Source organism: Diadema setosum, chromosome 3, assembly GCF_964275005.1.
Source record: "Diadema setosum chromosome 3, eeDiaSeto1, whole genome shotgun sequence".
NCBI lineage: Eukaryota > Metazoa > Echinodermata > Echinoidea > Diadematoida > Diadematidae > Diadema > Diadema setosum.
The window spans coordinates 42,023,056-42,049,617 of NC_092687.1; the positions used below are offsets into that span (position 1 = coordinate 42,023,056).

At 37.3% G+C, this 26,562-nt stretch overlaps 1 long non-coding RNA gene across 1 annotated transcript; it reads right to left on the reverse strand.

Annotated features, from left to right (window-relative positions):
• Positions 1-22,736: 22,736 nt before the first annotated feature.
• On the reverse strand, positions 22,737-26,362 carry LOC140226390 (uncharacterized). Its single transcript, XR_011900949.1, has 3 exons — positions 26,214-26,362; positions 23,802-23,899; positions 22,737-23,361 (listed from the first exon to the last, which is right to left on the reverse strand). It is a non-coding gene; the product is annotated as an uncharacterized lncRNA (long non-coding RNA).
• Between the last annotated feature and the right edge of the window lie 200 nt (positions 26,363-26,562).

Sequence of the window (26,562 nt, forward strand, 5' to 3'; positions counted from 1 at the left end):
CGAGGGGGGAGGGGAGGGTGTGGGAGGGGGGTTTCCCCCTCCCACGGTGAAAACTTTTTACATTTTGATTTTGCAAATGGTGCAATTTTGTTGCATGTTTTTGCGTGGTTTAACGACGTGAAACAGTCCCACTTGTTTAAGATTGCAGTATATTTTAGTGTAGATTATTATTGAACAATTTGCCTATAAAATGGTATAATTCCAATACACTTCTTGTATTGATTCTTTTCACTGAATAACATGAACGCGACTGAACCCGAGCGAGCGGAGCGAGGGAGGGGGGAGGGAAGGGTGTGTGTGGGGGGGGGGGGTGTCCCCCCTCCCACGATAAGAACTTTTTGCATTTTGATGTTGCAAATGGTGCAATTTGATGCATGTTTTTGCGCGTTTTATCGACGTGAAACAGTCCCACTTGTTTAAGGTAGCAGTATATTTTAGTGTAGATTATTATTGAACAATTTGCCTATAAAATGGTATAATTCAAATACACTCCTTGTATTAATTCTCTTCACTGAATATCATGAACGCGACTGAACCCGAGCGAGCGAGGGGGTAGGGGAGGGTGAGGGTGAAACCCCCTCCCACCGTGAGAACTTTTTACATTTTGATTTTGCAAATGGTGCAATTTGATGCATGTATTTGGGTGTTTTAACGACGTGAAACAGTCCCACTTGTTTAAGATTGCAGTATATTTTAGTGTAGATTATTATTGAACAGTTTGCCTATAAAATGGTATAATTCCAATACACTTCTTGTATTAATTCTTTTCACTGAATATCATGAACGCGAGTGAACCCGAGCGAGCGGAGCGAGCGAGGGGGTAGGGGAGGGTGTGGGAGGGGGGGTTTCCCCCCTCCCACGGTGAGAAGTTTTTGCATTTTGATTTTGCAAATGGTGCAATTTGATGCATGTTTTTGCGCGTTTTATCGACGTGAAACAGTCCCACTTGTTTAAAGTAGCAGTATATTTTAGTGTAGATTATTATTGAACATTTTTGCCTATAAAAATGATATAATTTAGATACACTTCTTGTATTAATTCTTTTCACTGTATATCACGAACTCGACTGAACCCGAGCGAGCGGAGCGAGCGAGGGGGTAGGGGAGGGTGTGGGAGGGGGGTGTCCCCCCTCCTACGGTGAGAACTTTTTGCATTTTGATGTTGCAAATGGTGCAATTTGATGCATGTTTTTGCGTGTTTTAACGAGTTGAAACAGTCCCACTTGTTTAAGGTTGCCGTATATTTTAGTGTAGATTATTATTGAACAATTTGCCTATAAAACAGTATAATTCAAACACGCTAATCTTCTTGTATTAATTCTTACACTGAATATCATGAACGCTGTCTGTTCAGCAATCAAACAGAAAAAGCATGCACACAAGGGTGTAGATAGGGGCATATCCCCTCCTACACGAAGGTGATTTTGCGTTTTCAGACCTGAAATTCAGCGATCTGGTGCAAATTTTTGGTGCAACACTTTTTCATCGAAGTGTTAAAATCACGGAATTTAGCTCTTATTCCGAATGTGCACCATCTGTGCGTATGTATAAAGTCTAGTGAGGTAGAACTTAGGGGAAGGGGGATTCCCCCTCCCGCTCGCGGAGCTTTTGCGTTTTTAGAATTGAAATAAAGCGATCTTGGTATAGCCACAGTCTACTTCTTTGCATGGCGGGGGGGGGGGGGGGGGCGGCGAGCAGGAAGAAGGCGTTGGCGAGTGTTATCTCCACTCTTCCCTTCCGATGGAGCTTTTATCTTTTTAAGGTTGAAATTGAGATATCTCGTATACGCATAATACGCATATTTGATGGAATCAACATTTGGGTAATCAAAAAAAAAAAAAAAAACTGATGGGGGGGGGGGGGCTGAGGGAGGAAAGGGTCGATCAAAAGGGGAAATTCCCCTTATGCATGAGGGAACCTTCAGTTTTCGGAATATTAGTGAAAAGTCTTGTGCACTCAGAATTATTCAGAATTTTTTTGTAAATCTAAAAAGTGTACTTAGCTAGGGAAAGAGGTATAGAGGGGGAGGGTTTGGGAGGGGGATACCCCCTCCCAAGCACGAGAGATTTTGCATATTTTGAATTGAAATTCAACGATCTGGTGCACACTTTGAGTGAAATATTAAAAAAGAAATATCTTATTTGATGAAAGGTTGCAAAGGAGACCGGCTTCATGTGCATGCATACAGTATGCACGCATTTTTTTTTTTCCGCCTCCCAACTCCTCGGTCCAAATCTTAGGGGGGGCGACCGCCCCCATCGCCCCCCCCCCCCCTGGCTACGCCAGTGTAACAAAACATACAACAAAACACCAAACAAGTACAATTGTTATCATCAATCTTTTCGTCGTAACACAGTTATTATGATTCATTGGGTTCACACGTAATACAATCAGTCGGTGAATAGCAATCCCTCCTGTAGACAGCACCGACATAGTCGTTCCAGGATTAAACATCACACGTGCTAATATTTCTACCGGAGTGACGTTGAAGATTACCTGATGTGGATTGAGAGAAAGAGAGAGAATGGAGGTGAGGTTTAGTTCCTTTAAAAATGTTCGTCGTTGCTTAAAATAATGAGGATATTGAACGATTTGATAAAAACACAAATTAAAGATGTCAATACAACATCGATCGCATTTTACCCTTGTCAAATTACCCCTACGGAAACATCTAACAATAAATTACCAATAGGTATCAATGATGGATAATGATGATACAAATGATAAATAATGATGATTATGCTGAAATAGTAATGTAATAGTAACAAAATATTTTTACTGATATACATACATATTTTTATCATATATCTCCACTCCTACTGTCCAATACGTATAGACATGTAGAAGTCATTTACATGCGTTAACACATTTTCACCATGAGCACGTTGTGTATCTACCTGATTGCAGTCCAGGTCCTCAAAGTGTCATGAAATTGACTGCGATTGATTTGAAGTTCATGGGCATTATATCCAAAACAATTTGACCTGTATCAACATTTTATTATTTCTTGTGTTATTTGTTATAACCGTATTCATGTCATTTGTGACCATCCATCACACAACGAACAAGATTTTTAAGAGTAGATTTTAAAAGAACAGACTCTATGTTTTAAAATGATGTGCACCTTGTATAACTTGACTCTAATAGGCTCTCCTAAACTATTTAGATATTGGAAAGAATCCATACACTCCTGAAACGTGTGAACTGAGAAAAGAAGTTGTGAAGTACAGGGTCTATTTCAAGCTTATAGTCTGTACCAAGCCGCGCTGGACAAAAAAAAAAAAAAAAAAAAGGATGTTAACCTCCAGATCAACAACATGAAGAGATTATCAAATTAATCTGAAATTGATCATGTTTTTGTCAGACATTTCGTCCGTTATTAAAGCTAACTTTGCAAGTAGTAGCCTTATTCTTTTTAAAGTTTAGATTTGAAAGTGAGGGGTGCGTGCAGAGTTTTTGAGGAATCAAATGGGATTCTATAACACACACCAAAACACACCATTCAAAAAAAAAGTGTTAAGGAAAACTGCTAAAAACACAATTTCCTATTCGTTCTATGATCCTTAAATTTAGTAAAACGTAGAAGAGTCGCTCTTTCAACAAATATATATAATTTCATTTCATTTCATTTCATTTCATTTCATTTTATTTCATTCTTCTCCTTCTTCCAACAGAACATAACACAGTTTACATTAGGAATCATATCACAATCGTATACATACATCTTGCAAATGATATCAAGTGATACAATAATAAAGTTACATATATATGCATGTATACGCAAAATAATACAAGGTTATGTTTCAGTTGGAAAAAAAAAAGAAATGAGAGGTCCACTAAAAAGCAAGCTTGTAGATTGTGAACCACTCAAAAAAATTCTAATGAAATACTTATTTGCATATGCTTAGCACAAGTATGATTTAAGACAAGACGGAACAAAATAGGAGACACACAGCAACATGACACGACTCGACAGAATAGATGGAAAAATGGAAGGAAGGAAGGAAGGAAGAAAGAAAGAGAATGCCTACACGCTGGTCAAGGAAACGAAAGAGGGAATTGAAGAGGTGCTTCAAACAGCTGGTGGCTGCATACAGCCGTGCAGAGATCATGATGGCTTTTTCATTAGAATGGATTCAGAGATTAATTGATTGATGTTTGGATGATGAAACCTGTGGCTGTTCGGACTTGGTTAATAAAAATGAAACATCAGAGGGGGTTTAACAGAAAGGATTTCAACTTCCGCTTAAAAGAATACAAAGAAGGAGAATTTCTTATTTCGCAACTTACTGAATTCCAGAATCTAGGGCCTGTGTATATTAATGTATTCTGAGCCAATAATGTTCTCAGAAGGGGTAAATGAAACTCATAAGATTGCCTGGTGGGATAATTATGGAAAAACTGATTCCGTGTAAACATTGAATTGAATATACAGGGAAGTGCATTTGCGTTGAAATTAAACATAAACTGTCCAAGTTGAAAAAAATACAAATCTTTATTTTTTTTTAAATTGTATATCTAATGAATAATGGATCTGTATGGGAACGTGGCAAATAACAAATAACACGAAGTGCCCTTTTTTGTAATAACAGTAGTCTATCTAATAAAGTTTGATGGGCGCTACCCCATGCTAAAAGACCGTAATTAAGATAAGGTAAAATTAAAGAGAAATACAACGTCAGCAAAGAAGACAATGGAATATGAAACTTAAGTCTATTAATGATACCAATATTACGTGAAATTGTTGTACTAATGTTAATAATATGTGGCCTCCATTCAAGTTTAGTTTGACCCATTTCACCTATTTTCCGTCCTCATATAAAATCACTGCGTGCGACGTTTTGTTCGTCTTGTAATGCACGGTCACATAATATACAAGAAGTAACGGAAAAACGAGAAAAGGCAAAATCTTAAAGTGTATAATATCATCCAAGCCAAGGCAGTAGGCATGAATAGTCCACCTCTACAAGATTTGCTTGGCATCATTTAATTAGTATCTATTTTTCTTAAATTATATTCTCCCTCTCTTTTTTTTTTTTTTTTTTTTTTTTTTTTTTTTTTTTTTTTTTTGCCTGTTCACCCGGCTGGCTATACTGACAACAACAATCGCAATACAATGTTTATAGAATCAAAATATAACCTATTAATACGTGTTTTTTGTTTGTTTGTTTTTTGGCACCACAAAATGATTGTATTTCTTTTTATGCAACGATATACCACCAAGAGTTAAATTTGCTGTTACTGCGATGAGACTAATTATGTTAATTTTGATATATTATATTGATTTTTTGATTTCCTTTTTCTTTTCAGTGACTTACCGGAGAAGTGAGCACCGAAAAAGAATACATAGCAGTCGACAAGGCAACGAAGAAATCAGAGAGGGCCAGGTTGAATATGAGGATGTTCTGCTTGGTCCGCAAGGCTCGACTTCCCAGAATCGCAAACATCGTAAGGAGGTTGATCACGGCAGCTGAACAGGAGACAAAAATCACAAGATAATATATCGCCGAACCACTGAATTCACCGTAGTTTGGATATTGGTTTGGTTGATAATCGCCTTCTGGTCTGCTATCGTCGTACGAAGAATTGGTTGCCATCGTGTGAAGGGTAGATGATTTTGCTGACACAGACAAAAACCAAGTTTTATTTTTTTAATGTTTTCCTCCTGTTCACCCGGCAACGAATGTATACCTATAACTTATGGTGAGTAAACTTTCCACTCTATATATTACAAGGCAGGACAGTGTGACTGCATACAATGACAGTACAATCCATGTAATGCTAGGCGGGCGATTTACACATTTATGACATGCGCAGTAGAAAACCGAAAACCAAGTATGCCAGACTCTCTGTGCAGTAAAAAGTGTTAGGTGGTAACCCTGGAAGAGCTCCGTCCTTTTCCTTGTGAGAGATCACCATGTACGTGGGGCAACGGTTTCCTGCCGTCTATCACTTACAAGAGTATAATCGACACTCTTTAGACCATGAATTGAGAAGATAACAACACAACCAGCAACAACAACAACAGACACACTGGTGCTCTTAAATGGGATGGCTAGTAACTGATAAGTGGGAATCAGTGGGAATGCTGGTTGATGATTGCTCCAATCCTTGTGGGATTCATTTAAGAGTACATTATTATACATTTTGTGTGAAAATTATTTGTTTTAGAATGATCTCATATTCAAGTAATGTGTAGTTTAATGCTTCCAGGCTAGCATTCCTGTACAGTGACGGGGCGATCGTTAACGGGCCGTTAACGATCGCCCAGTCACTGGAAACATTAAACTGCACATTACTTGAATATGAGACCATTCTGAAGCAAATAATTTTCACACAACAATAGATACATAATATACTCTTACATGAATCCCACAAGGATTGGAACAATCATCCCCCAGCATTCACACTGATTCCCACTGATCACTTACTAGCAATCCCCTTCAATTTAAATCTTCCTCATTGACGCCCTTAGAAAATTAATGTGATTGTTCTTGTCTGTCTTTAATACTATGCAATCAGATCAGGTTCTCGGCTGCTGATATGTAATGAATAACACAAACGATTATTACGATAAGAATGCATTGAATGTCGATTATTGTAATGCTACCACATAATCACATACAAAGACAAACAAAGAAGGGGGACATGGGTGGCGTCTATCTGTTAATCGGGAAATGGTGATAGAGCAATTCGTATGTTTCCACTTTTCTTAAATGGCTCCGTTCAACAAAATGGCAATAACCCATTTGTCATTTCCCATATGTACGTCATAAATTCGACATTACTTGGTTATAAAATTTGACAGTTTGTAGGAGATTCTCAACCCATATAACTTTATCTATTATTATTATCCGGATAACGTGCAATCATCATACCATCAGTTTAATTCATTTCATTCCTATCTGAAATGATTTGCGGATACTTACGATCATGTTCCGCGTTGCTCGTTAAAGCTACGGTCACAAAGGTTCGACAACCTCCTCCTCCTCTACTTGTAGATGTACCTGCAGTTGTAGTCTCCTTGGCACTACTGCCATCTTGAAGTGCAAAACTTCCAACTGTTACAGAATTTTCGACAGGACACGGCAGCGTCTTTTTAACAACCCGACAAAATATACCCAAAAAAAAAAATCGTAAATCTTCTAACGAATGACTTGAGAGTGCCGTGAATTGCACGTACGACCATCTTACGACAAAAAGAAATCGTAAGATGACAAATCTCACGAAAGAATAACTCAAGGCATTCTTACGAAAAAGGTACGAGTTCTAGTGCCATAAATCATTTCATTTCTCTAAAAGGTTTTAAGTTTTTCTTGCGAATCAAACAGCGTTCGTACGAAATTCGTAAGAAGGCCGTGCCCCATCTATGAATCGTACCAAACCAAAATTCGTACGAACAGTGACATTCGTACGAACGCATCTTTCTTCAACACTGCTTCATATTTCCACTTTAAATAAGGCTCCGTCACAAATGCCTTTACGAACTGCTACGAAGGCCGCACGAACAATTTTTAGACAATTTCGTAAGATCTTCTTAGGTAGGCCGTACGAAACCAGCTTTCGTAGACCGATCGTAGACCGTTTGTAATTTCGTAGCTTGGTCGATGGTCTTGTCCAAGATTTTTTTTTTTTTTTTTTTAACTTCGTACGAAACCCTCTCTTCGCAAGGCGGATACGAAAGATTTTGCAGGGTAGAGAAGCCTTAAATTCTTACGATGATTGTAAGAACGCCTTAAGTCGTTCATAGAGGACTCTTACGTCTTTCGTAAGAATGCCCTACGAACGGATATTCGTACGGCGTTCTTACGAACAACTCTTCGAGTTTGTAAGGCGTTCGTAAGGGACTCGTAAGGAGTAGTTACACAATATTTTGTGCAACCGTTGAGTTTTAGGAGTATAAAGCCAAACATGCGAAGTCAAATCCTCACTTTGTTCTAGGTGTTCGACCAGAAAGCATTTCTGTTAAATATGGGACCAAAAGGGAAGGCAATCAAATGGAAAAGAGGGAAGAGGAAGAAAAGAAAAGAGGGAGATGAGGAGGAAGGGGCGAGAGGGGGAGAGTTGAGGCTAAGCAGTGGAAAAACAGCTGTGAAAGGTGTCTTTACTTATCTGTACGACGCCCAGATTGAGTCAGTCCCATATGTGCATCTTGGTGTTGGGACCGAGATGGGCATCATACCCAACACTGAACATGTTGAGTTGATTATGAGCAACGTAGAATATCAAATTTGGGTTTTGTTAAACATTTTATAATTAATCATTCACTGGGATCAATAATCTGCTGGGGAAAATCGTGAAATGGGCCCCACCATGCACCACAGCACACAGACAGGGCTCATGCATCAATGTATTTTAGTACGTGTTGCCACGGCACTGTTGGCTACCAGCTACCTGTAAAGTTACAAGGCTGCAGAACTAACGTTAGAGCTCTATTAAATGTAAATACTATATAATGTTTTAGTAAATTAAACCTTTTGATCTACGGGTACTGCTCGGTGATGCAGTACAAGGCAAGGTACTACTACTACTACCATAGGGTGGACTTACAGCAACAGGGCTGCGTGTGTATAAACAGAGTAAATTTACCGGTACTTTTCGGCGATGCAATACCTGGTACCAAGCCAGGTAAATTAACAGTAACACATTAGATTCTACTACTAACGTTATTAACGTATAGGGTGTACTTACAGCAACAGGTCTGCGTTTGTATAAACAGGCGAGCCGCTGTGTACCGGTACTGACATGCAGTATGGTGGGGCCTATTACCAAGTATGCCGTTACCTAGTTACTAGCAGGGTAGTGTCTAGGGTTATTACCTATGGTAAGATTAATGAAGGGTCATGAGGAAGTCTTTCCAAGGATAGAATGGAGGGCAAAATCATGAAAACGGCGCCACAGCAGTGTGCGTGCACTCGTGCCTTTAGCAATTTAAAGCAAGGTTACGTTAGGGTAAGGTTAGGTTAGGGTTGTACTTATGGTTGAACTGGCTGTTGAATTAGTCGAGGGACATTATGGAATCTTTCCAAGAATAAAACGTGAAGACCAAAAAAAAAAAAAAAAGAACGGGAGGAAGGGAGGACTATGCTGTGGAAATCGGCCACGCCTCTATCAATTTCGCGGAAACACCTTTTGGTGGGGCCGCATTCACAAGTATGATACTGTGGAAGAAAGCCCCAATGCCGTGCTTACGTACCGATGAACGCCACACGGTGGGGTTGAATTCACGAGTATAAACAGGCGAGCCAAGTATTAGTACCGACACGCAATGGTGGGGCCTATTTCACGAGTATGCCAAATGAAGTGTATTGCTACATTGTATGCAGTGGAAATTGGCCTTGTTGCTGTATCAGTCATGCATATTAAAGTGTCGTTTGGTTGGGCCACATTCCACAGTACTAGGCCAGAATTGTGCAAGAAAGCACCATATTGAACACCACATGGTCAGCCATTCCATGTAACTAGACACCTGGACCTTAAAATTTCAAGTTCAAGCAGTTGAAGGGGTCGGTGCAATATAGCGCTAACCCACATTTTTGTCAAAATTGAGTTACATGCATTTTCATAATCCTTATCCTTCACTCTAACCCTGTGAAAATATCATATCTGAATTCAACCAAAAAGATGGTAAAAAATGCATGCATTCATGTTTTATTAATGTACAATGTATGGACTTTCCAAACATTCAACAGCGATTATCTCCAAATGACTATTGTGTGGGTTAGCACTATATTGCACCGACCCCTTCAATTATGAAAGAGTGTTTATATTTGGGTAGGAATATGTTCAAAGGGTGTAAATCTAATTTTTCATGGCTGTTCATGTTCTAACAGCCGAGTTACACCTCCCACAACAAAGATCACATTTACAGCAAAAATGATGCCTCTTTGGTACTTTTTTTTTGATTTCCCTATTTAAGGCATGTTCTATTATCTATAGATTCATATTTTTTTCACATAAGGCCTTGTTTTATATCCATTTTACCATATCACGTTGTTTTTTTATTCATATGTAATGAGCTTGACAATATTTTCTATTGAAAACACCCTCGAAATGTGTCACGCGAGTCACAAAAGTATGTCTATATTTTACATTGCTTACAAAGTAGTACACTGTATGAATTGTAGCTGATAGATAATGAGGATCTTAGAGTCTTCAGTCATACCAGAAAATAAGGTTTCCATTTGAAAACCCCTTCATTGTGAATAAAAAAACAAACAAACATCAGAACAATTGTGTCACGCGAGTCAAGCAAGGATTTCTTAGGATTGTCACGCGAGTCACAATTTACAAGTTTGGAAAAAAAAATAAAGACCAGAATGACTGAGATTTAAAAAAAAATGCATTCTGCCTTGATACTACATCATGGAAAAATGTTTAATTTGCCTAATTAAGGTTATTTTTAATGTTAATTGGTAAATAAGTACTTTTATAATAAGTAATATATAGATAAAAATAACTGGATTGTCAATTTCCGTTTGGTTGGTCAGTAGAAAAAATGGTAGTAGGTGGGTGGCCACCTCGTCACCAAAATTGAAGTATGATGCATCAGAAACTCTTCATGAAATTCATAACTACTTGTACTGTACATGTATGTCAGCTCCACTTCTATGAAGTTCTTGGAACATTGCTTCATAAAGTGACAACAATCAGCAAGTTACATTGTTTGAATTTGACAAGAAATGGCTTCAAATCTTCCTTCAGATTTTGCTGTCCTCCAAATTGACTTCGCTGAGAATCATTTGCTGAGAATCACTTGTTGATACAATTATAGTAAATATGAAAGGAAAAGAAAATTCATTGAAAAAGAATGATTTCCCAGAACACTTGATTTGACGAGGGAAAAAAAGAGGTTCAAGTGAATTTTTGCTGGATGTTTTATGTATTAAATATGCTAAGAGCTCCCGTGATCCAATCAGAGAATGGAGTTAGATGGTTTCTTTGTTTTAAAAATATGTGTGATGAAACTAACCATAAATAACATGTTAGGATAAACACTTTGCTTATTTTACTCAATAAAATCATTATACTAGGCTCAAGGTTTGGTCCTGAATGACACTCGTCACGCGAGTCACGCTCATGTGTCACGCGAGTCACATTTTTATATGCCAACTGGGTTGAGATGAAAAGTCAAGGGATGATGAAATTTTGACTTCTTGTTGCCTAACGTCTCAAAATTGAATGCAGAAAATTTTGTGTACATATGACAAGTACTTTCTTACGAAAATCCAGTCAAGTGCAGTAAGGCCAGAAATCTTCAATAGTGTCGCGTCACGCGAGTCACACACACACAAAAAAAGTGAAGTATCTCTAACTAGAATGACTTCACATCAAAAATGTCTGCGAACCAATGTGAAGGGTCGATACCTTGATTGAAATATGTAAAATAAACAGGTCTGCAAAGTACATTTTTCAAGTACTCAACCATAACAAGTTGAAATTTTGTATAAATGTCACGCGAGTCACAAAGGAATGGCTGTGCTGGGGATGTATTCATGAGTATAACAGGTAAGCTGTCGTATTACTAGTATTAGTAGTAAGTGCCGATGATAGGGAGACAGTGGTGGGGTCCATTTCACAAGTATGTCACTAATTATCTGTTGAAGGAAATGTAATCAATAAATGAAGTTGAATACCTTGACTCATTTTCTCAGTTAAGTTGTCTGTAAATCTACAGCATGTAACTACATGTATTCAAGTCGGTCTAAACAGTACTGCTTATGCTGTGTTGCAATGGTAATGACCTGGTTACCTACAATACTTTGTAACTGTTTGAGTAGGTCTATGCAGCACGGGTGCATTGCCTTGGTAATGGTAGTGGTGCTCCATGTCTCACAGCACTGCCAGTGCCTAGCTACTACCCTCTAAACTGCTCATATTTGGGCCAGGCATATGTAATCTTTGACACAACTTATTCTCATGTTCTCATTCCCTGTTTATTTTTAATGAATTGAAAATGCCATAGGCACAAGCAAATCAGCTCCATGTATGTGTTGTGCAATTGCGTTCATGAATCAAGATGCCTCTTTATGTGCAGTGCTCGTGTAGGAGGTATTGCAGTCACATTGCTGCAAAGTTCCAGCAAACCAGAATTAGATAGAGCCTGTCTAATATTCACTGATGGATCTTATGATCCTGATATGATTGCAGTAGTATTTTTTTTTTAATGGTTGTATTAAACATTAAGAAAATTATGTTAAAAAGTCTGTAAATCAAACTAGTCCCTTTCTTTTTGGTCTTTAAGTAAACTTCCTGTTTTGGCTGTTTCAGGCGAAAGTTTAAAGAGCGATGCGAGTGCGCTAGTGCGTAGTGGATTACGAGGGAAAACATTCCATCCTGGCGGTGCCGAGCAGGAGATCAAAATAGGAGGAGAAGAGCACTCTCCATCTTGCTTCTACCTCCCTGGCTACCCTGTGTAAAACATCTAGAAATGATTGCATTAGAATAAGGGCTGATAATGTTTTCGAAATGGATAATAAATTACAACGAATAGAGTGATGACATAGCAGAGTAAAATAGATTGGGTGTTTAAGGAAGCAGAAGAGAAAAATAAAGAATGCATGCATTATATACCAGGGAACCCGTTAAGCAGCTAGTGTTGTAATTGAATGACAGTGGTATACAGGAAAATGTCTCTCGACAGTGATTGACTTCTCTCGACAGTGTCTATGAGACACCTATATCCTTCTTGAGGTAAATTATCGGTTGGGCTATTACCACTTGGTCTAATCACCAGGTGGGCTAACACCATTCGGGCTAAACCCAATTGGGCTACAACCACTTCGTCTATTTACCATTTCGTCTAATTTCCACTTGGTCTAGTATCCAGTTCGTCTAATGACCAATTCGGCTAATACCACTTAGTGTAATACTCAGTTAGTCTAACACCACTTGGTCTAATTTCCACTTCGGCTAATTGCCACTACGTCTAAGTTCCACTTCGTCTAATTTCCACACGGTCTAATATTCACTTCGTCTACATGCCACTTGCAGGGATGCCAAGTTCAACAAGATTTTATGAGTGAGATTTTCATGACTCGGCATCTCGGCATGCCAATGTGCGCGCGAGCGAGGGTGTGGAAGGGGTTTCTTCCCCCCGTGGCCTCCCACGGTAGGGAGCTTTTTCGATTTTGAGCTCTTAATGGTGCGATCAGGTTCATACTTAAGTGACTATTTTTGACTTATTTTGAAAGGCAAAAGGGAAATATACCTTCATTTGCAACTATCACTTAAATCTTTTGAGCTATGCTCATTATGATAGGCCCAAGTTGCAGACTTCGTCCGATGCGTGTGAAAAATGGGTGTCATGCGTGAGATCGTGAGATGGCCCCTAAATGCTTGAGTCTCACGCAGAATGCGTGAGACTTGGTAGCTCTGCACTTGGTCTAATATTCATTTGGGCTACATCCATTTCGGCTATTACCACTTGGTGTACGTATCACTTAGTCCAATTTCCATTTCGTCTAATTTTCATTTGGTCTAATTACCACTTAGTCTAATTACCACTTGGGCTAATCGTCACTTGGTCTAATTTCCATTTTGTCTAATTCTCACTTAATGCCACTTGGTTTAAATAAGAAACATAACCATGGATTTAAAAACAGGAAGTATTAACAACCCTTCTATATGATACACATACATGCGTGTGTTTTTAATCTTACGGCCATCTTACAGCAACCTAATACACAATTCATCATTGCAGAGTTGAGCGGGGGGGGGGGGAGGGTGCGTGAGGGGGGTATCCCCTTTCCACACCAGGGACTTTTTCAAAAATCTGTCTATAAAACTTGTATTTCAGAGCATCCAAAATGGTATATAATTGCGCTTTATAAATTGTTTTCGACGGAACCACATGCGTAAATATACAGTGCGTCCCAATAAAAAGGAAACCGGAATTGTCAGTTATTTTCCCAGTAAAATAGAACAATTCATGTCATATAATATATTATCATCATAAAGTTTATATCTTCCTCGACTTTTTAATATATGACACTTAAAGTGTATGCATTGACGAGCAAGGAGAGTTTAAAATTTGAATGTCAAAATCAAGTTGCACAATATAAATGGTCATCAAGATTTGAAAGGATGCTGCAACGTTTGTTAACGAAGGGAGAGCTCATTAGCATTTTATTCTTTCACCAAATTTCTCAATGAGAATGAATACGGTTTTATGTACAAGCTTTCACTTGCGTGCCTGACCATGCAGCTAACAACACAGCAAAGAGTTTTCCTTGTAGGAGCCATGAGGGGTAGAGCACAGATGTGCGTGGACAGGCATGGTGGACATGTTGAGCGACGTTGGGGATAGAGTTACACAGTTCAAGATTTATGAGTTGCCCTTGTAAAGGATGAAATAAAACGAAATAAAACTAAGCGTCACAATTCTGTAAGTTGTAAACAAGAGAAGACAGCAAGAGAGCCAGTTGTGATATGCAAGAGATTGACAAGATTGAGGTCAGAATATCACTGAAATGAAATAAGAAGGTTGAAAGGAATTTAAGATAACGTAGTTAAGGAATGTTAAGGATTGCCTAGAAATCGGGAATGAAAAATGGGGATGCACGGAGACTGTGAAAATGTACAAACGAAAAGATGCAAATAGCCAGAAATGATTCATAAAGTGAAACAAAATGTATCACATTAATTACCATATTGATCGACACCTAGACTCAGTAGCCTAGAGTCTGTGGTAGCCCAACTGGTCATTAGACCCACTCGTCATTAGCCAAAGTGGGAATTAGATCAAATGATGATTAGACGATCTGGCAAGTAGACCAAGTGGCTATTAGACTCAATGAAAATAGACCAAGTGTAAATTAGACCAAGTGAGAATTAGCCCAAGTGGTTATTAGACCAACTGGTTATTAGACCAAGTGGGAAAAGACCAACTGGCTGGTGTTAGACCAACTGAACATTAGACGAACTGATATTAGACCAAGTGCAGTTAGACCTAGTGGCAACAAAATACATTAGACCAACTGGCAATTGGACTAAATGGGAATTCGACAAAGTGACGATTAGCTCTAGTGGTCATTAGACCAACTGGTTATTAGATAATGTGGCAAGTAGACCAAGTGAGAAGTGGACCAAATGGGTTTAGCCCGAATGGTGTTAGCCCAACTGTTGATTAGACCAAGTGGGAATAGACCAAGCGGCAATAAACCCCTTCTTGAGACCATCTTCTCGGATAACAAGTTTTATTTTTTCTATTTTGCATCTCATTTCCAGGCATTTTGCAGCTGCGATGTCCGTGTTTCATGGTAATTGTAACCCCAATTATATCCGAGAGTGAAATCGCACTACGGCTATGTTTCATATACAATTTTCCATTGATACCTTCCGGATAATTGTCGTTAAAGAATGCACAAGTATATCACACAGTGATCCTACCTCGCGTCGACAGAACAAATTGGTTTATTAATTTGTGTTCTGTGATTAACATATGATATAGGATACTTCTATTGAATGGTTTAGCAAAGAAACTGATACAGCTGGGAAATATGTGCAAAAGCCAAGACATAATATAACATATCAACGAAAGCGGTTTAATAGGACATAAACATGTCTTTATCACAGAACACCTCACATTCTGTGAGGTGTCGAGTTAATCTTCAGCTACTGCAGCAGCTCGTGATATTAGAATGTGCAACTTTTGGTTGGCTTTGTGATGCACCGTCATGTGTGTGTGTGTGTGTTTGTGTCTATGTATATAAAACTGAAAGAAATTCGAACAAAGAATTATCCAAAATAAAAATATATCCAGGGAGTGAACGCGACTTATACGTGATTGCCTGTAACTGTGCGTGTATATGTGTGTGTATGTTCTCGAAAAAATGGCCTCGAATCTTATTTTCGAGAAACAACGCCTCGAGTTAACTATCCTTTATCTTGTCCCCTTTTGGCGGGCATTTTGCAAGAATATAAGTGTTTTGCAAAAAAAAAAATGGATTTCGTTTCTTCGGTGAAAAAAAAAATCACAATGTAAGATTGACATTATTTGCACAATGTTTTATGTATACTGCATTTTCTCTTTGCATAACGTAAGATTGACATTATTTGGTACAATGTTTGTCTATAATGCAGTTTTTCTTTGCATAATGTTTTGTTTTTGTTGCTGTGAATGTTTTTTTTTTCTGTGATATGAAAATGAACGAAAATCGAATAAAGGATTATAAAAGTTATGATAAAATATGTATATTGATGTTCACCCAATGCATTCCTTGACGTACAAAGACACATAAGTATGATATATATCCTGTTCATGTTTAGCATTTTGTATCCATGCATTTGCTTTAATAATATTCACTCACACATTTTAATACTTATTATTTACGTATACTGTAGTACATTGGCAAATGTCCACGCTTAGGTTAAGCGTATTATAGTAGATGAACAAACACCCAGCTCTGGTGCTTCAGAATAATAAAAGAATAATAATAATAATAAAATGTGAGTGAGGGATAGAAACATATCATGAATATTAAGCCTTTTTAAATATTAAAAAAAAAATTTGAACAATGGCGATATTTTTTTTCATAAAGGATAAATATTTATTCTACAGTTGTTGTTTCTTTTTTTCTTTTTTCTTTTTTTTTTTGGGGGGGGGGTAAGAAAAATAGTGATATGCCCTAATATATCAGGCTTTATTGCAAAATCTTTATATATAATATGGTAGGACGTCTTGTGATACAAAACACATATTCATCAAATGTGGTAACTCATCTTTTTTTAATTACTGCTCCCTATGGGACACAATACCTTTATCTTCTTTAAGATAATTCGGGCATATTTCAAAACGAAAGAGGACTGACGTTGCACAGGCATGCACACACACACATACACACACACACACACAGAGACAATAATAAACCACACATTTTATACTCCCGTCTCCCCCCTATCCGTATCTCATTTTTGATTAAATATGAATGCTAGTAGGCCTATATGCATCCATACATGAAGAATGATATCTATATAAGGAAATAAAGGGCGATACAACCAACAAGTTGGCGTTCAAACACATTTTATTTCACTAAATATTCCGCCTTTTCGGCCTTGATTGCGGCTGTGCACACTATAAACCATACCTTAACAAATTAGAATGTGAACATAGTTTACTAATAACTGCATGTATATTAGGCATGATATAGTAAGTATTATGGGTCCGCATGAAACATAGATCAAAATACATGTGGGACAATAATTCAATTATCGTGTAAGTTAAGGGACATCCAGATGCCGTGACAGCACTGTAAGTTGTACGTATGTACTAGGTGTTTCAAAAAACATTTCCCACTTTTGATTCCTAATAATTAAAAAAAAAACTATATATCAGATAACATTGTCATTGATATGAGTGATAGCTGAATGGTGCACAATTTAGTTGAAGGTGGTTTGAATATGAAAGCATAAATAAGTTTCATGAAATCCATGATTAATTTCACAGTAAGGTTCCAGATTTTGCTCTATGTTCAACCCTCTGTACAAAATTTCACTTTGCATAGGGGTCAATGGGTGTGTATGGGAGTGTGTGGTTAACACTCTGACAATGGTCCTGAACAATGGCCAGGGTTTGAATGCTTCATTATTTATTCATGAGAAATTTCACTATCACAACTAGTCTTTATTCAGCCTCTGGCAGTATCTGTGTAAAGTCAAACGACTGTTGATACTGTCGTTGAGTCGCGACAGTGCTCTCCCTACTTCTGAAAAACGAAATTACAATGAATACCTTATGTTCTATTGTATACAACGTGGTGACAGGAAGTAAAGAAAATCAATTAGTGAGGAGTATATTATACACTTGTGTATGGAGCTTCAAATAACTCTACTATGAAAGAAATCGCCCCATTGATAAATGCTGCTGAACTCTATACCAAAAATGATCTCTTTTTATCGAAAAAAAGTCAGACTATTTAATTAGTAGACAGTTGTATTAAAATGAGGAACTTTAGATCATTTATGCTTATTTATATCCCAAATTTGGTGATATGTGAAGCAAAATTTGAAAATGATTGCCAGCTGGAATGAAATGTGGTGTTTGCAAGCACTTTACCGTGCATGAATTCAGACTAGCAGTGCCCGGGGCAATCCACATGAATTATTGAGAGGGTTAAAATTTGACCAAAATCTGAAACCTTACTTTAAAATCAATCTTAGATTTAATGAAACTGATTGATGCTTTCACGTGCAAAGCACCTTCAACCAAATTGTACACTATTCAGCTATTACTCATATCAATGACAGTTCAATCGAATAAATTGTTTTTTAACTATCAATGATCAAAAGTGGGAAATGTTTTTTGAAACACCTAGTACAACATACACATTTCTTCATACGCATTTATATAATAAATCTATTACATATTTCGGCTTTCACCTTAGTGCACACGGAAAGAGCTTTGTTATTGTAGTACAGATAAATGTAGGTTTTTGTAGTATTTACATAAAACACGCGGTTTTCACTTCGTACACAATTTCCTTTTTTTTTAGATTCTGCGATTGTTGTTGGCATCTCATGATCGTGTGTAAATTATGTTATGTTCGCTACATTTATCGTAAACGAAATATTATGATGAAAAATTTAATGAGTCTGGGAAAGGGCTAAACTTGGCTGCAAAATTTGCTAGCAGCATAAAGTTAAAACGCTAAGGGCTATGTTAATGTGTGTGTGTGTGTCTGTCTGTCTGTCTGTCTGTGTGTGTCCGTGTATAACAGTGTATATGTTGCAACTGATTGACGACAAATTGACCTTCATCGACGATTAACATAGACATCAATTATTCGGGGTCGGAGCAATAGGCACAACACCAGATTATAAAGACGGACACATACTTGGGTGGGATTTGAACCCGTGACATCATGCTTATTTACACTAGACAGGCGTCATATCCACAAGAGTACATTGATTTAATTCCATGATTAATTAAATCTAATCATTCTGGATATGACGTTGTGCTTTGCAATGCCAATACTTTTCCCTAATACCATCAAACATTGTAGTATACACACTATAATTCGTCGGCATTACCACGAACCGACGCTATTTCGTTTTTGAGCGAAAATGCAGTTCTGAGAAAATCGCGTTTAAAGATCTCACAAGTTTTAGACAACGTTTTCAATGACTTTTCCTGTCTTGTGTGTGAAAATTTTGACAGGGTGATGAGAGTGGAAGTTATTCTTCCTATCCATAGTGTAATTTTAGTGTGAATTCAAAAAATTTACGATATTTCTGTCTTCAAACTCACTGCGTCGGTTCGTAAATCCATCGTTTCTTGCGCGCACCATAGGTTATGTACTTAAGCGCGGGTCCCACGAACCGACGTAAGTTGTATTACGCCGGTTCGTGAGACCCGCGCTGTAGGGCCTGTACAATAGGTAACGTGCAATACGCGTGTATTTACGAACCGTCGCTATTTCATTTTCGTATGTGTTTACATACAAATACTATTAGGGCTATACCTGCTTATCAACAATAACCTTATTAATTGAAATTAATTGTCATGTAATGATTGTTGTGATGATTACAATACATTTAGTGATAATTAAGATGATAATACAAGCCAGTTTCTCTTAATTGTTCTAAAAAGAGTGTTGTCATTGTTTTCATCTTCATTTAGTACACGCATGTATTGTTATTATAGCTGTGGTTGATCGTTCCAAAGATTTCTTTGCCCCCCCCCCTTTTTTTTTGTGGATATATTATTATTTAACACTTTTGCATTTGGACATCTATGGTAATACATGTATTCGGTATACTGTGTTTCATATTTTTTTACTTTTTACTGTTTTTTTTTTTACTTAATTAACTTACTTTTTCATTTTTTCACATTATTTTTAATTCAAATTCAGTTCACTTCTTTCATAATAATTATGAATGTTTGTTCTAAGATGAAGGATACCGCTAAATCTTGGGAAAAAGACGTGCCAGTCAGTAATAATTACTTGTATTTACTCATCTTTCATACTCATGCATGCACTCTGTTATTTCTTTCTCTGAAATAATATATGTGACCCGCTACAACAAAATGATCCTAAAGTCGGGCGAGGTCGATTATTTGAAAATTGCATGACACAATTCCCTAATCTTTCTGCTTTAAATTGATATATAACACGTCTTATAAAAATAATCGGCTGCGGAGATATCGATGTTTAAATGAGAGCATGTCAAGACGTCTGGGAAATCACTGTTTCGAGAAAAGTGCCCTAAAAGTTCTCCTTGCGACGCAATCACAATCAAGAGACACGCAAGTCAGTATTCATCTCCGGACAATAGAAGTTAAGCCCTAGCGACCTCCGAAATGCTCAGGCATAGCGCAACCCGCCCGCACGCACTAGTCGACTGGGCAGTGTGCGAGCTTCACGCTTCGGTTAGCGGCAAGCAGCAAGCTGACCAATGAGATCACTCTGGTCGTTGTTAGGGGCGGAGCCTATGTGTGGCGCTCAATCCAAATGTTCGAACCAGTTTCTGTTTCGTTGAAACGCCAAAAAACATGGCCCAGAAAAACGCTATTTTTTGGTCTTTACTTTCATCATTTTGCTTCAAAATTTCGACAGATGATAGAAGACATGTCAGACTCTAATAATATGTCAAATTCAGAAAATCGTAAGTTTTGACCAGTTTTGATGCTCTAACTTCAAACTCGATTTTCACGGCTTCGACCGTGCGCGACTTTAGGACCATTTTGTTGTAGCGGGTCACATATTAATTTCTTTATTTCTTATTATTCCACATATTTGTGACATTTACTTTGTCACAATTTTTATCAGTGTCATTATTGTCATTTGGCTCGCATGCGAATTCACTCATAATTCCTCATTTTCCATCTTTCTCTTTCCTGCTCAACAGATTCTATGATAGCTGCACCTGATCATATAAAGACATAAACTCATCCTGCATGCACTCTTCGAAACTGATAAACTCCTAAAAATACATGAATATCAACACTATCAGAATTTCAAGCTTCATTTTAAATATATAATACATGTAATGGTCATGTTTTATTATGCCTTTTGCAGCAATATATTGAAGAGGTACATTATGTAATCGAAGAAACATAGGTCCTCAATAGAATATCAAATTTGAATTATTCAGAGATGAGTAATGACAATGGGAAGGATAACAATTGTGGAAGAGCTCCATAAATCAATACATATCCAATGGCAAATGGAGATGGAATCAAGATTCAAGAATATGTGTAATTCAAGTTCATTATTATATCAGTTCTTGTGTGTTCACAAAAAGAGGAACACAGTTCGAACATGCACACCAAATCTTACATCGTACATTTACATCTATAGAGTGCGGACGGAACATATACAAGAGAAAGAATAACATTCTCAAATTAATATATCAAGCATAACTACGTGTATGTATATGACCACACAAAGATGTTGCTGCATATGCATGAAGATTGAGAGTGCTGCAACACCCATATGCTCAGATAAAAACTTGATGTATATCATACAAAAGAGAAGAGGTACTGCATGTACATGTAGTTACACTATTCACATGACAGTAGAGAAAAAGCACAAGAGAGAGAGGGAAATGGGTGTCTAAAATAGGTCAATGTAAGGAGTGCCAAGCCAATTAAGTCTCTAATAGAAGTCATACATATATAAGGAAACAAATTAATCACAACATAAATGATCATGCTCATGTTAACCAATAATTAGCATCTAAAAATGTGTGCAGAAAGCCCATAATATCAGCCTTTCGCCCCGAAGGCTTGTATTATGAGAAAAGAGAAATTTTGGCCGACCCCCCCCCCTCCCTGTGAATCCTTAATCCACCAGTACTATAAACACATTCTGAGAATGTGTTTTAGTACATGTACTAGCAAATTCACAAGAGGGTTGGGGAAATTCAGCCAAAATTGTGTGTGGCTAAAATAATTAAAAAGAAAGGTCATCAGCAAAACTACGGGGTGGATGCAGACGAATTTTCATGTGATGACTAAAAAATATGCAGCTAAAGGAAAAAAAAAAAGACGGCGGAGAGGGGCCAAGGCTAATTTGACTCCCCTCCCCCCCCCCCCACCAAAAAACAAACAAACAAACAAACACCACTGTTTTACAGCACCTTTAAAGGACTCTTAATTTTTTGTTTGTTAAAAACAAACGTCTCGAAGTAAAGAATTCCATATTGTAGGCGAAATGTAGACCGATACAGTGTATAAAGTGTACATCCCAAGCTATTAAAGAAAAAAAAAACGGATTATGAATATCATTTAAAGTAAGAATTTCAGTGTGTTTAATCATCTTTAGTTGAGTTGCAAATGACATGTACATATTTAATAAGAGCAGTAAACTTCGAAGCGCCCCCAAGGCAAGCCCTTCTATACTTAATTATTCATGTGTAAAGGTAGCGCCAGGGCACTCTGGTGGTCTAGTGGTTATGACGCTGGTCTAGTATCCAGAGGTCGTGGGTTCGAATCCTGCTTGGGCTGCCTGTGATTTTTTTTTTTTCACAGCAGCCTACAAACTGCACACTGCAGTTGCGTGCGTTACTACGGATGGAGACAAATGAATAATCTATTATTTTAATATACGATGTTTGACATCCTTATTGCAATCACTTTCTTTAATTGTAAATTTAGAGACATAATGAATTATCATTAAAAGAAATCAAATTTCTGTATTTTGTTGTGAGTTTGCATGGGAACATACACGTATCATAATTTACAATTTTAGTACGATAAAGAACATCTTATAACAGAACTGTCTAGTGATGGTTGAATAATTATGTCAATTTGTTATAAGTCCTATCATTTACATGGAGTGCATGTTCCCATGTTTATAAGAATCATACGTGACACATTCAAAGTGGGTTGAAGACAACAAAATAATAAATAAAAGAATAAAGGAGAATAGAACTTAATCTGATTACAGCATCATCTAAATATTGCCAATGTGCACTTAGAAATCTATCAAGATTTATCACAAGGTTATGATTACCACACAAAACCTTCAAGATTTATTATCATGAAATACATACCAATGAACACTTAAAAAAATCTAACGTTCCACATCCACATGAAGCTTTCCTTGATATAAATGTCTCTCTGTAGTGTTATTAAAGTGTAGCAAAATTGTAATTACGACATCACAGAATGGAATGCATTGTTTTCACCTTCAATCTTAGGATCTCCTTTCATGTTTCCACTTTACAATCACATTTCACTGTAGATATACCGTCCTTATGTTGTCGCCCTTCATCCCAATTTCTCCCTTCTATCCTATCTGTAGATTGTCTTCTTTCCTAAGCCATTGTATTCACATTCCTTGATGATCAGCACGATGCTGTACTTTTTTCTTCTTCTCTGAAACAGTCCAGCTCTTCGCTACTGCATGGCATCAGTCATCTGAAAGAAAAGACAGAAATTAAGAACTTTCGATTAAAATCAAACATTATGATACAAGATACAACTTTCATTTTGAGAAAAAGAAATCAGCCAACTAAACTGTAGTTGAAATTATTTTGCTCTATTTATATTAAACATAAAACAAAACGGTATACAGGATCAAAGAATGTCAAAAAAATACTGCTGTTTTTGATGCATATTCAAATTGTCTCGCCTTTTACATATTTTAATGATGCAAGATCTTATGTCTAGCACTTAGTAAGTCTCATGTAGAATTTAAATTATTATTCACATGAATAAATCTGCATGTCCTTGTAAACAAGGCATTGCTTTGAAAAAGCTGAATATTACTAATTGCATTTGGGAAAGAGTCTACGACAATCAAACTTGTTTATTATCAGAGACTTTAACATCTTAATAAGACCTAGACTCTACATTACCATTGTATTCACATCCGTTGGTGATGTACACGACCCTGTACTTTTCCTTTTCTTTTCTGAGACAGTCCAGTTCTTCGCTACTACATGGCACCAGTCATCTGAAAGAAAAGAAAGAAATTAAGAACTTTTGATTAAAATCAAACATCATGGCACAAGATACAACTTTAATTTTGAGAAGAAAAAAAATCAGCCAACAAAACTGAAGTTGATATTATTTTGCTCTATTTATATTAAACATAAAACAAAATGGTAGGCCTATGCAGGATCAAAGAATGTCAAAAAATGCTGCTGTTCGTATTTGATGCATATTCAAATTGTCTCTTCATTTACACATTTTACTGATGCAAGATATTATGTTTAGCACTTGGTATGTCTCATGTAGAAATTGAATTATCATTCACATGAATATAAATCTACATGTATTTGTAAACAAGGCATTGCATTGAAATAGCTGAATATTACTACATGTACCTGCATTTGGGAAACAGTCTATGACAATCAAACCTGTTTCTTATCAGAGACTGTAACATCTTAATTAGACCTAGACTCTACATTATCATTCAGCTTTTAAAGGTATTAACCATTCACCTATAAAACACTGGCATTGTCATGTGCATCATATTTCTTTGATACTGCACATATTTTCATGAAGTCTGCACAAGAATGCAAATGAAACACGTCTGCTGTTTGGTATTTATGAAAAAAAAAAAAATCACTAACCCGGAAGTCCTTGGCCTTAGAAATAACACGTGGCGAGTTAGTAGGAATTGACGTTAAAATAGAATAAGAATAGATCTACTAAATAGGCCTTTGCCTCATGAATGTCTGGTCTAATTATAGACTAAGTGAAGTCTAGACCTTTCACTTTTAAGTTACCAGTGGTTCACAAAATTTATATTATAGATCTAGACTACATCTAGATCTAGACATCTAATACTATTAGATCTTGGCAACTTTTGTCTTTGTGACACGAAATTAACACGTCACGGATGATATTGCGGCGATATCCAACAGGATGACAGTACCACTATTACTGACTCAGTAAGTTGACATAGATAACTAACATCAACTTGTTAACGTACGTTAGAGATGGCACCATATACAAAAGCCGGTGACACTGACACTGACAGATCTAACGACTACGTTTAGACTAACGTTAAAGAGTTAGACTTGCCATCTCAGTAAGTCGGCCAAAGACAAAGTCAATACAGGGCTAAGTCAGTGTTACTGTTATGTTAGGCCTGACAAATGTTAACGGTTACTCGGTTAGGTTAGGTTTACCAGGACTCAAGAGTCCTGGTTAAATCAGTCGAGGGACATTTCTTAGAAGTCCTTCGATTCCAAGAATAAAAAGGGTGAAAGAACAAAGGGAAAAAAGGAAAGAAGAAAGGACAAAAGATTATGTATGGATGCTGTGGAAATCGACAGCGCTACTGTATCACTATCAATCACGCGTGAATATGTAAACGCCATTTGGTTGGGCCGCATTCACAAGTTTTAGGGAAAAACAGCCCCACCGCTGTGCTTCAAAGGTACTCCACTTGAACTAACATTAGACATAATGTCACATATCTACACACAGTACGGTACTAGGGCTGAATTCACAAGTATACTATAACACTGCACTGTACAGGAAAGCCACCTAACCTGTAGAGTACTACTCGTAGTGTTTAGCGTTAGGTAGTATCACTAGACCACATACTGTCATAGATGACATCTACACCAACGCTGCACACTGGCACTGGTCCGACGGTCCCTGACCAGGAAAAATCACTGTTGGACACTGACCAGTAACTTTTTCAGAAATGGACCAGTAAAAATTGGGGGGAAAAATGGGTGGACTCTACCTACTATTACCACTAGTCTAGATGTAGATCTAGAGCTAGACTATAGACTCTTGTGTTAATTTGACTTGGTCTTAGACTTCAGCTGATCTTAGTTTTAGTAACTGGCATTACAAGTAAAGTCTTAACTTAGACTTAATAGTTAAACTTGAAAGTTAAAGTCTAACATGTCTAACTTTATTCTTTACTCTTCCTTTGAGTTTTACTTTTAGACTTTTTACTTTTTTTTTAGTTTAGTAGGCCTACTTTGTCAATCTCATGATTTCATTTTCAACTCAAGTCAAGCCATAGCCATGAGTGTCTTCGAGACTTTGACATCTTGCATGTCTTGCACACAGACGTTACGACTACAGTACTCAGTAGTCTCAGAAGTAACGACATAAGTTGAAAAGAAACTATAAATAATATGATTTGGGATCTAATTTGAAATTGGATGGCGTTTACAGACTAGGCTTCATAAGCATCACGCGATTGAATACATGGGACTACACTCTACCGCAATTAATGGTTATGGTAGTCCAACTGAAACTGTTATTTTGAGCATGATTTTAATAGGATTATAGCTTACCATTCACTTCACTCGTGGACATTGGGCTGGCTTAGGTCGTCATTCATCTTTCCGATGGTTTGGTTCTCACTCTGAGATCTGGATTAGGGCCAAAACCTAATTCTAGGCCAGTAAGTTGAACAAAGCTCAAAATAATGCAACTGCGACGGTTCGTGAAACCCGCATTGCTCTTCACCCTAGCAATTCGGGTTTCACGAACCGGCGTATCTTTACTGCGTCGGTTCGTGAAACCCCTTTTTCTCAATTTCTCGATATTTCGAGTACCGTCGTTTTTTTCTTTCTTTGATAAAATTAAGAATAATTAATTTTGTGATCTAAAATTTTGGGATTTGGTAGAGTTTTGAAAGCA